The sequence below is a fragment of the Puma concolor genome, chromosome E4, assembly GCF_028749965.1.
Source record: "Puma concolor isolate L17-30 chromosome E4, mPumCon1.1.hap2, whole genome shotgun sequence".
In the NCBI taxonomy this organism is placed as follows: Eukaryota; Metazoa; Chordata; class Mammalia; order Carnivora; family Felidae; genus Puma; species Puma concolor.
Window position 1 is genome coordinate 68,426,981 of NC_141683.1, and position 9,310 is coordinate 68,436,290.

A 9,310-nucleotide genomic window follows, 5' to 3' on the forward strand; every position below is an offset into this window, starting at 1 on the left:
CCCCCCCCCCCGCCACCACTCAGTCCCCACGCTGCCCACGGGCCCCAGAGAATGGCCCCATTGTCCGCGAGACAAACCGAAATAGCAGCGTCCTCTGTTCTCCGCCTTAGGGAGATTCACTTGAACCCCCTAAGTCCCACGTGTGGGTGACAATGGAGGTGCTTGTTGCAAATTAGTGAGCCGGGGACAGAGGAGAGGCAGGTAGTCGGGAAGCAGCCAGGGCGGTGGGCCTGGCAGCCCGGGGACAAGTGCAAGTCCGCAGTCCCTCCATTAACCCAATTAGCAGTCACTGGTGGGAGCTCTGTTAATCACCACAGAAGCTGGGTGGGAAGGTGCGGGAAGGGGACAACCAGCTGGAGGGTGACGGGGGCCCGGGGGCCCGGGGGGGGGGGAGGGAGGGGAGAAAAGCCTGGGAGTTATTTCTAGGCTGGTAAATGTTATTTTTATCCTTTTTTTTTTTTTTTTTTTCAGTGTTCTGAATTTTTTTTTCTAACCATGCCCTGGAGCATTTGGATGAACTGTGTCTGCATTAATTAATAACTCAGATGACGTCTCCGCTCGGCGGCGAGGTCTGCCTCGGAAACCCTCTGGGTGGCCCGGGAAGTGGTGACTGCAGGCTCCTGACTGATCCCGGCTGCCTGTGTCTTCAGTCACTCAGTCCAGCAGTCAATCGACACGTTCTGAGCTGGTACTCGCCGGGGTTTCGTGAGGGCGGGGTGGGCCCAGCACAAGAAAGACAGGGTCCGGCCCAGGGCTAGCAGTAATGAGCAGCGTTCACGATCAAGTCTCAGAATTCTGCTGGGGGGGGGGGGGGTGGGTGGGAATCGGGACAGGCTGCACAGGGGAGCTGGGATTTGAGGATAAAGGCCAGATTATGACAGACGGAATGGCCAGGCCTTCGAATGCAGAGGGCGGGAGCAGAGACCAGCTTTCAGGGGGCAGGTGTGGAGCTTCCCCAGCGAGAGGTTGGGGTACCTGGGGTTTGGTGGGCTTGGGAGAGAGAGTGTTGAAGGGAGTAGAGGCCCCTGGAGACACGGAGGGCCGTGTGATCCCACCCGCCCCCCAGCACCCCGACTCGACTTTGTCTTTTTAAAAAATGTTTTAATGTTTAGTTATTTTTGAGAGAGAGAGAGAGAAAGACAGAGTGAGAGCAGGGGAGGGGCAGAGAGAGAGGGAGACACAGAACCCTAAGCAGGCTCCAGGCTCCGAGCTGTCAGAGCCTGATGCGGGGCTCGAACCCACCAACCGTGAGATCATGAGCTGAGCCAGTCGGAGGCTTGACTGCCCCGTCCCACGTCCCGTCCCCCCCTCTGGCCGCGCTCTCCACCTCAGACGCTGGGCGCACACCGAGTGTCTGTCCCTTGCTCTGGTCTCTGCCCACCTCACCCAGCCCTCCAGCCACTGCCAAAGAGGAACGGAACAAAGTGTGCAAAGCCTTTGTCTTCGGTACAAAGGTGGGGTGTTCCGTGTCCCCCCGGTGAGCGACCAGCTGCAAGCTGGGTGTGTCTGGTGGCTCAGGCTCCTGGGAAGCATTTCTGCCCTTTGTGGTCTGTCTTCAGGATGAAGGGGCTGGGGGGGGTGACGGGGGGGGGGGGCAGGCGCTGACCTTTGTAACCAGATACTTCAGAATGTCTCGCTCAGTCAGTGTTGCTGATGACATAGGGAGAAACTGCCTGCCCCCACCGACCAGTGATTTTAGGAAAACATTCTTTAATCACCCACTAGTGGGGTTTCTGTATCCCCTGAGACATGTCAGGTGCGCGTGCTGAGATCCGGACTGTCACACGCGTGGGGTGAGGGCTGGGAAACACGTCCCTCGTGGCTTCTAAACCTCCTTTCTACTGGACGTGGGTCGCCAGCATCCCACGGGCACAGCCGCCCTCCTGCCACTCCGGTTGGAAACCTCCCAGCTTCCCGGCCGGCCCGTCCACCCCCTGCATGGGGCCCGGATGGCGTCTGCACAGGGCCGACAGATGTCCTATGGCCGTCTGCACCCAATGGCACAATACGCCCCTGTTCTCCAAGCAGCGGCCCCAAGTCACTTCTGCTGCTTCTCAGGATGCGCAACTGCCCGGGGACGCGCGCCTGGTCCTGGTCCCCTGGGCCACAAGGCGGGGGAGCTGAGTCACCGTGGTACAGCTCAGAGGGCTCCTCGGCGTGGGCGTCTTCAGGAGTGAGCGCCCCCGCTCGGGGCAGGAAGACATGGGCGGGTCTCGGCCTCACCCGTGGGCAGAGGTGGGACACCTGCTTTGGCAGCGTAAGGGAACGTGGCCGGGCCGTGGCACGGTGCTGGGACTCTCCCAGCGTCCCCGAGTGAGCCCTGGCCCGTCTCCCAGCCGTGCTCGGCCCGGAGGCCCAGGCTCGGCTCTAGGCAAGCCCTGACCGCGGAGCGACAGGCCTCGAAAGCCTCCCGACTTCCTAGGGTAGGGGTGCGGCCATCGGCTGCTGCGGTTCCAGGGGGCCGGGCGCCCCCACCTCATCTCGGTCCAGACGCAGCGGACCACGGGCCCCAGCACCGCTCTGAAGCCGGCCTTGAACTCCCGTGGCCTATGTTGGTGTCGGGAAGCCCGGCAGCTGGTCCCGGCGGGCAGAACCTTCTCTCGCTGACTTGGGGCTTTTGGGGCCAGGGTGTTGGTGAGCAGAGTTCTGGCAAGAGCTGTGGCAGCTGGGGCCAGGAGGAGGCTGAAGGGAGATAATTGGACCTGGTAATTGGCTTGCTGATGGGCGGCAGTGACCGTGGCTGAGAGAGGAAGACGCGGAAGAAAGTTGTTCTCCGGACCCAAGGCTGAGCCGTCCCGTCCGGCCGTCCTGTCCCGTCTTGCCTAGCACATCTGTGTGTCAGGCTCGATTCTCTGCACCCACACTGCCCCCAGCGTGGCCACGTCGGTTCCCCGCCCCCAGGGCCACGCTCACCCGTGTCCGTGCCAAGCCTGGGGCCAGATGCCTTAGAACTTTGAATCTAAGAGTCATCTTAAACATTTTTTTAATGTTCATTTATTTTGAGAGAGACAGAGTGTGGCCAGGGGAGGGGCAGAGAGAGAGGGAGACAGAATCCGAAGCAGGCTCCGGGCTCCGAGCTGTCTGCGCAGAGTCCAACGCGGGGCTCGAACTCACGAGCTGTGAGATCGTGACCAAGTCAGACGTTCAACCGACTGAGCTCCCAGGTGCCCCCCCCGCCAAGGGTCAGGGGTCACCCCACTCTGGCTACCCCAAGGCGAGCGGCTGCTAGGCCTGTTGCAAGGACTTCAGTAAAGCCCTTGTTCATGGGCAGAGTCGACTCATCACTTCCCCCGCCAAGGAGTCTGCTCTCTGGGCGGTTTCCAGGCCCCTGTCCCTCCCGTGGGCCATTTCTGCAGACCAGCTGGCTCACATTAGGGCGTGCAATCCGCTGCCCCGTGTGGGCACATGTTCTGGATTTGTCCCAACCTGAGCAGCTGATTCGCCCGGACGTTCTGGGAAGGGCTCCCCATCTGATTCCGCCCTCCGCACGTGACCTTGGAAGCTGCGAGTCGGAGTCCCAGCTTTCGCGGGGAGCCCGTGGCCTCTAAGCGCAGACACAGAAGTGCGGCCCTGGGGACTGGCGTCGGGCGGCAGGCTGGGGGCCCCCGGAGCCGTGCAGTAGGTCCCGCCTTTGCAGGAGATGGTGGCTCGGAGTCCATCGGAGGGTGGGGTGTTTGGGGGTCTCGGGTAAAGCCTGGGAAGGAGTTCGTGCCCGGGGAAAGCCTGGGGGTCCAGGCTCAGACAGAATGGCCTTCCTAAGCCTCCTTCCCCGCCTCTGTCCTGGGCTACGTGAGTGCTTACCCAGCAGGTAGCTGCCGAGCACATCCGTTGTCCCAGACACGGTGCTTCGGGCTGGGGAATAAGGATACGGACGGTTGGTGCCTTCGAGGGACTCCCTGAGTGAGTCTGAGGCGGGCGAGCCCTTAGGACTAAGCCAGACGGCCCCGGTGCCGTTCGGGGACACCACAGCCACCACGGGCATCCGCTTCCTGCTGTGTAGAAGGAGCCTCATAGGCGCTTTGAGAGAATTCGCTTAGCTAGCAGATTCCGAGAGCCCAGCACCGTGCCCAGAGGGGTGACGATGGGCACAGCTGAGAGGTTTAGGGGGACCGACCGGAGGAAGGACTTGAGAGGAGTCAGGACCCCGGGGTCTGGACAGGTGCGGCCAGGAGAGCTGTGTCGGAGTCCAGGGTCCCCTGCTGTGCATATTTACTCTTGAACAATTGTGGCCTCGGTTTGTTCCCTTTTGGTGCGGGGTCATATTTTCCCTTCCAGCCTTATCAGAAGAAAGGAAGAGAGGCCGACATTTGAATCCACAGTCACCAGGCACAGCTGTATTCTGAAGATTGAGAGAAAGAACATATTTAAAATGTATTTCTTGGGGCGCCTGGGTGGTTCAGTCGGTTGAGCCTCCGACTTCGGCTCAGGTCATCATCTCACGGTTCGTGAGTTCAAGCCCCGCGTCGGGCTCTGTGAGGACAGCTCGGAGCCTGGAGCCTGCTTCGGATTCTGTATCTCCTTCTCTCTCTGACCCTCCCTCATTCATGCTCTGTCTCTGTCTCAAAAATAAATAAACATTAAAAAAAAATTAAAATAAAATAAAATTTCTTTCTTTTCTTTCTCTTTCTTTCTTTCTTTCTTTCTTTCTTTCTTTCTTTCTTTCATGTTATTTCCTTTGAGAGAGAGAGGCGTAGAAAGAGAGGGAGACAGAGAATCCCAAGCAGTCTCCATGCTGTCAGCACAGAGCCTGACACAGGGGTCGAACTCACGAACCGTGAGGTCACGACTTGAGCCAAAACCGAGAGTCGAACGCTCAACTGACTGAGCCCCCTGGGTGCCCCTTTGACTGTGTTTCTATTTTTAAAAAATCACGTTGTCGGGGCGCCTGGAGGGGCTCAGTCGGTTGAGCGTCCGACTTCGGCTCAGGTCACGATCTCGCGGTCCAGGCCCTGCGTCGGGCTCTGTGTGGACAGCTTGGAGCCCGGAGCCTGCTTCGGATTCTGTCTCCCCCTCTCTCTGCCCTTCCCCTGCTCACGCTCTCTCTCTCTCCGTCTCTTGAAAAGTGAATAAACTTAAACAAAATTTTTTTGTTTTAGAGAGCGTGTGCACAAGCACGAGGCAGGGAGGGGCAGAGAGAGAGAGAGAGAGAGAGAGAGAGAGAATCCCAAGCAGGCTCCGGGCTCAGCGCAGAGCCCAATGTGGGGCTCGTACCCACGGCCAACTGTGACCTCATGACCTGAGCGCAAATCAGGAGTTGGGCACTCAACCGATGGAGCCACCGGGCGCCCCTGGAAAGTGCTTTTTAAATGGAAGGAACTGGTCCAGGCACAGGATTGAGGGCCCAGAAGGCAAGAGTTGCTGAGCGCCGCCCTGGGGGCCTGTTCTGGCTACACGAGGCTCTTCTGCAGCCAGAGAGGAGATCTTGCCGGAAGAGAGCACCTCGCCTCGCTTCTCGGCAGTGGCCTGGGGTCCCAGGGAAAAGGAGTTTGCAAAGATCACAGAGCCGACTGGGCCATTTGCCTGGGGTCTTTGGGACAGCACAGGGGCTCCCCAGTCCGGGGCCAGCAGGGGCCCCATTTCCCGCAGGATTTGCGTTTGTACGCGACGGTATCTTCACCTTGTATCTAGCAAGGGTGAGTAATCTATCCGGGATATTCAACAAAAACCAGACATTACCTCACTGGTGTCTTATCCAAAGCTGCTCCAATCTTCCCGTTAACTCTAGTGACTTGGGCTCTTTTGCAGGGCTCCGCAGTGCAGGGAGGAATCCCTAGACTTTCTAGCGAAGGGAATCTAGTATTTGTACCCAAGCCCCCCTTTACCCCCGGAAACATCTGCGCCCTTCGATCTGAACACACCGCAGGGGGCGGGCAGGCTGTCACCGGCTTCTCTGGCTGCCACCTGATGGAACCTCCGGGGTCGTCCTCACGTAGAAGGACGGCCGTGGTAACCCCGGGGCCAGGCAGTGGGAAGTCTGTGATTGGCAGCAGAAAAATCAAAGCCCAGTGGAAAACTCCCAGGTACCCACAGTCACTACGCCCGAGGTGACGTGGCGGAGAAAGTGTTCATTTTGGCAGGTGTCACGGTGGCAGGATTACCGAATGTCCACCATTGTTTGACGGCTGCTGATGTATGTGGGGAGGACGTGATGTACAGTCTGGGATTTGCTTTAAAATGTGTGAGTGGGGGGGGCGCCGGCTGGCTCAGTCAGTGGAGCGTGTGACTATTGATCTCGGGGTCGTGGGTTCAAGCCCCACGTTGGGTGTAGAGATTACTTAAAAATAAAATCTTTTTTAACTGTTTATTTATTTTGAGAGAGAGAGTGTGGGCAATCGGGGGGGGGGGGTAGAGAATCCCAAGCAGGCTCCGCCCCGTCGGGCACTGAGCCCGACTTGGGGCTCGAACTCACGAACCTCGAGATCGTGACCTGAGCCGAAAGCAAGAGTCGGACGCTCAGCTGACTGAGTCACCCAGGGGCTCCCAAAATAAAATCTTTAAAAAATAGTAAAAGGGGCGCCTGGGTGGCTCAGTCGGCTGAGCGTCCGACTTCAGCTCAGGTCACGATCTCACGGTTCGTGAGTTCGAGCCCCGCGTCGGGCTCTGGGCTGATGGCTCAGAGCCTGGAGCCTGCTTCCGATTCTGTGTCTCCCTCTCTCTCTGCCCCTCCCCGATTCATGCTCTGTCTCTCTCTGTCTCAAAAATAAATAAACATTAAAAAAATAGTAAAAGAACATGTTAGCAGAGATAGAAGACAGAAAAAAGAGGTAAAGCGCACGAGACAAAGCCTTTTAGCAATTGAGCCTGAGTAACGGATAATATGATTTCATTTTACTCTTTTCTCAACTTTTGTGGTTGATTGAATATTTTCATAATGAAAAGGAAAACTAAAGACACCGACTAGTGTTAAAAGACAAGCCACAGACTGGGAGAAGATATTTACGACCACAGGCAACTGACAGGGGATTTCTGCCCAAAATATATAAAGAACTCCCACAAATTAGTTAAAAGACAAAAAAACAGGGGCACCGGGATGGCTCAGTCAGTTAATTTTCTGACTCTTGATATCCACTCAGGTCAAGATCTCGTGGTTTGTGAGTTTGAGCCCCAAGCTGTGCTCTGTGCTGACAGCATGGAGACTGCTTGGGATTCTCTCTCTCTGTCTGCCAATCTCTCTCTCTTTCTCAAAATAAATAAATAAACTTTAAAAAAGCAAAGCAAAACAAGACAAAATCCCAAAACTACCAACCCCATAGGAAAAAAGGCATAGATTACAAAAGCAATTTCAGGGCCGCCTGGGTGGCTCAGTCGGTTGAGCGTCCGACTTCAGCTTGGGTCATGATCTCGTGGTTTGTGAGTTCGAGCCCCGCGTCGGGTTCTGTGCTGACAGCTCGGAGCCTGGGGCCTGCTTCGGATTCTGTGTCCCCCTCTCTCTCCGCCCCACCCCTGCTTGTGCTCTGTCTCTCTCTGTCTTTCAAAAATGAATAAACATGAAAAAAAAAAAACAACTCTTGGGCACGTGCACGACATATATTTGGATCACACCTTCGATGCCCATTGATTTGTTGTTTGTGGAGAAATAAATCCTGGCATGTGCATATAAGGACATATGATATTAAAGTTAAAATAAATATAATACATATTAATATACATGTATATAATCATGGATGAATTTCCGACACATAACACAGGTATTGAGTGAAATAAAAGAAAATTTCAAAAAGATATGCATGTTATTGTACTGTGTATATAAACAATTTAGAATCCCTGCATAATATTTTCGGGTCCCTCTCTCTCGGTCGTAAGAGAAACATAAATAATTGGAAGGACCACAGAGCAAGAGGAGAATAGAGTTTCTCTCCAGGGAAGGGGAGGAGGGAAATGGGAGTGACCTCAGTTTTATCTGCGATGTTTGTTTTTTCTTTGGGGAAAAAATTTTTTTTTTTAATTGTTTTTTTTTTCAACTTTTTTTAAATTTATTTTTGGGACAGAGAGAGACAGAGCATGAACGGGGGAGGGGCAGAGAGAGAGGGAGACACAGAATCAGAAACAGGCTCCAAGCCATCAGCCCAGAGCCTGACGCGGGGCTCGAACCCACGGACCGCGAGATCGTGACCTGGCTGAAGTCGGACGCTTAACCGACTGCGCCACCCAGGCGCCCCTGGGGAAAAATGTTTTTAAAAGAATCTGAAGCAGATACATGGAAAGAGGGACACTTGACTATCTGAGTGTTTTTTATCAGGCCTACCTCGTTTTATTATGCTTCACAGGTATCGCATTTTTTACAGATTGAAGGTTCAGGACGTCAGGGGAGGGAGTCCCTGCAGCTGTGGTGGAAACAGCTAGGGAACCGGGGTCAGAAGTGGGGGCTGCAGACGGGACCGAAGACCTGCGATCTCCTTGTCAAACCTGATCGGATGCGCACATGGTTTCTGGAGGTGGAAGGTCCTCCCGGTGAAGACGCTGGGAAGACCGGTGAAATGACAACGGAGGATTTGGGACAGGACATCAGCTGAGCCGATAAGGCAGCGGCAGGGTCTGAGGCAGGACTCCAGTCCCGAAAGAAGTTCCGCCAGGGGTCAGATGCGATCAGGCTGCGTCGCGTGTTCCAGAGAATTCGCTCATGAAAGCAAGAGTCCAGCGATGAGGCGAACTTGTCTTATTTTCAGAAACTGCCCCGACCCCAACCTTCAGCCCCACCACCCTGACCAGTCAGCAGCCACCCAACAGGGAGGCAAGACCCTCCAGCAGCAGGCAAATCACGACTCACTGGAAACTCAGATGATGGTTAGGGTGTTTTAGTAATACAGTATTTTTTTTGAGTTTACTTATTTATTTTGAGAGAGAGACAGAGAGAGAGAGAGCACGCGCGCATGAACTGGGGAGGGGCAGAGACGGAGGGAGGGAGAGAATCCCAAGCAGCCTCCACGCCGTCAGCGCAGAGCCCAACACGGGGCTCGATCCCATGACTCTGGGATCATGACCTGAGCTGAAATCAAAAGTTAGATGCTTAACAGACTGAGCCCCCCAGGCGCCCCTACATTAAAGTATTTTTTGATTGAGGTATGCTTCTCGTTTTTAATTTTCTCGGACACTGTTTTTTTTTTTAATTTTTTTTTCAACGTTTATTTATTTTTTGGGACAGAGAGAGACAGAGCATGAACGGGGGGGGGGGGGGCAGAGAGAGAGGGAGACACAGAATCGGAAGCAGGCTCCAGGCTCTGAGCCATCAGCCCAGAGCCCGACGCGGGGCTCGAACTCACGGACCGCGAGATCGTGACCTGGCTGAAGTCGGACGCTTAACCGACTGCGC

At 55.3% G+C, this 9,310-nt stretch overlaps 1 long non-coding RNA gene across 1 annotated transcript; it reads left to right on the plus strand.

Moving 5' to 3' along the window:
* The first annotated feature begins 495 nt into the window (after window positions 1-495).
* Window positions 496-9,059, plus strand: LOC147572780 (uncharacterized). Its single transcript, XR_015246146.1, has 2 exons — window positions 496-688; window positions 8,286-9,059. It is a non-coding gene; the product is annotated as an uncharacterized LOC147572780 (long non-coding RNA).
* Window positions 9,060-9,310: the final 251 nt, after the last annotated feature.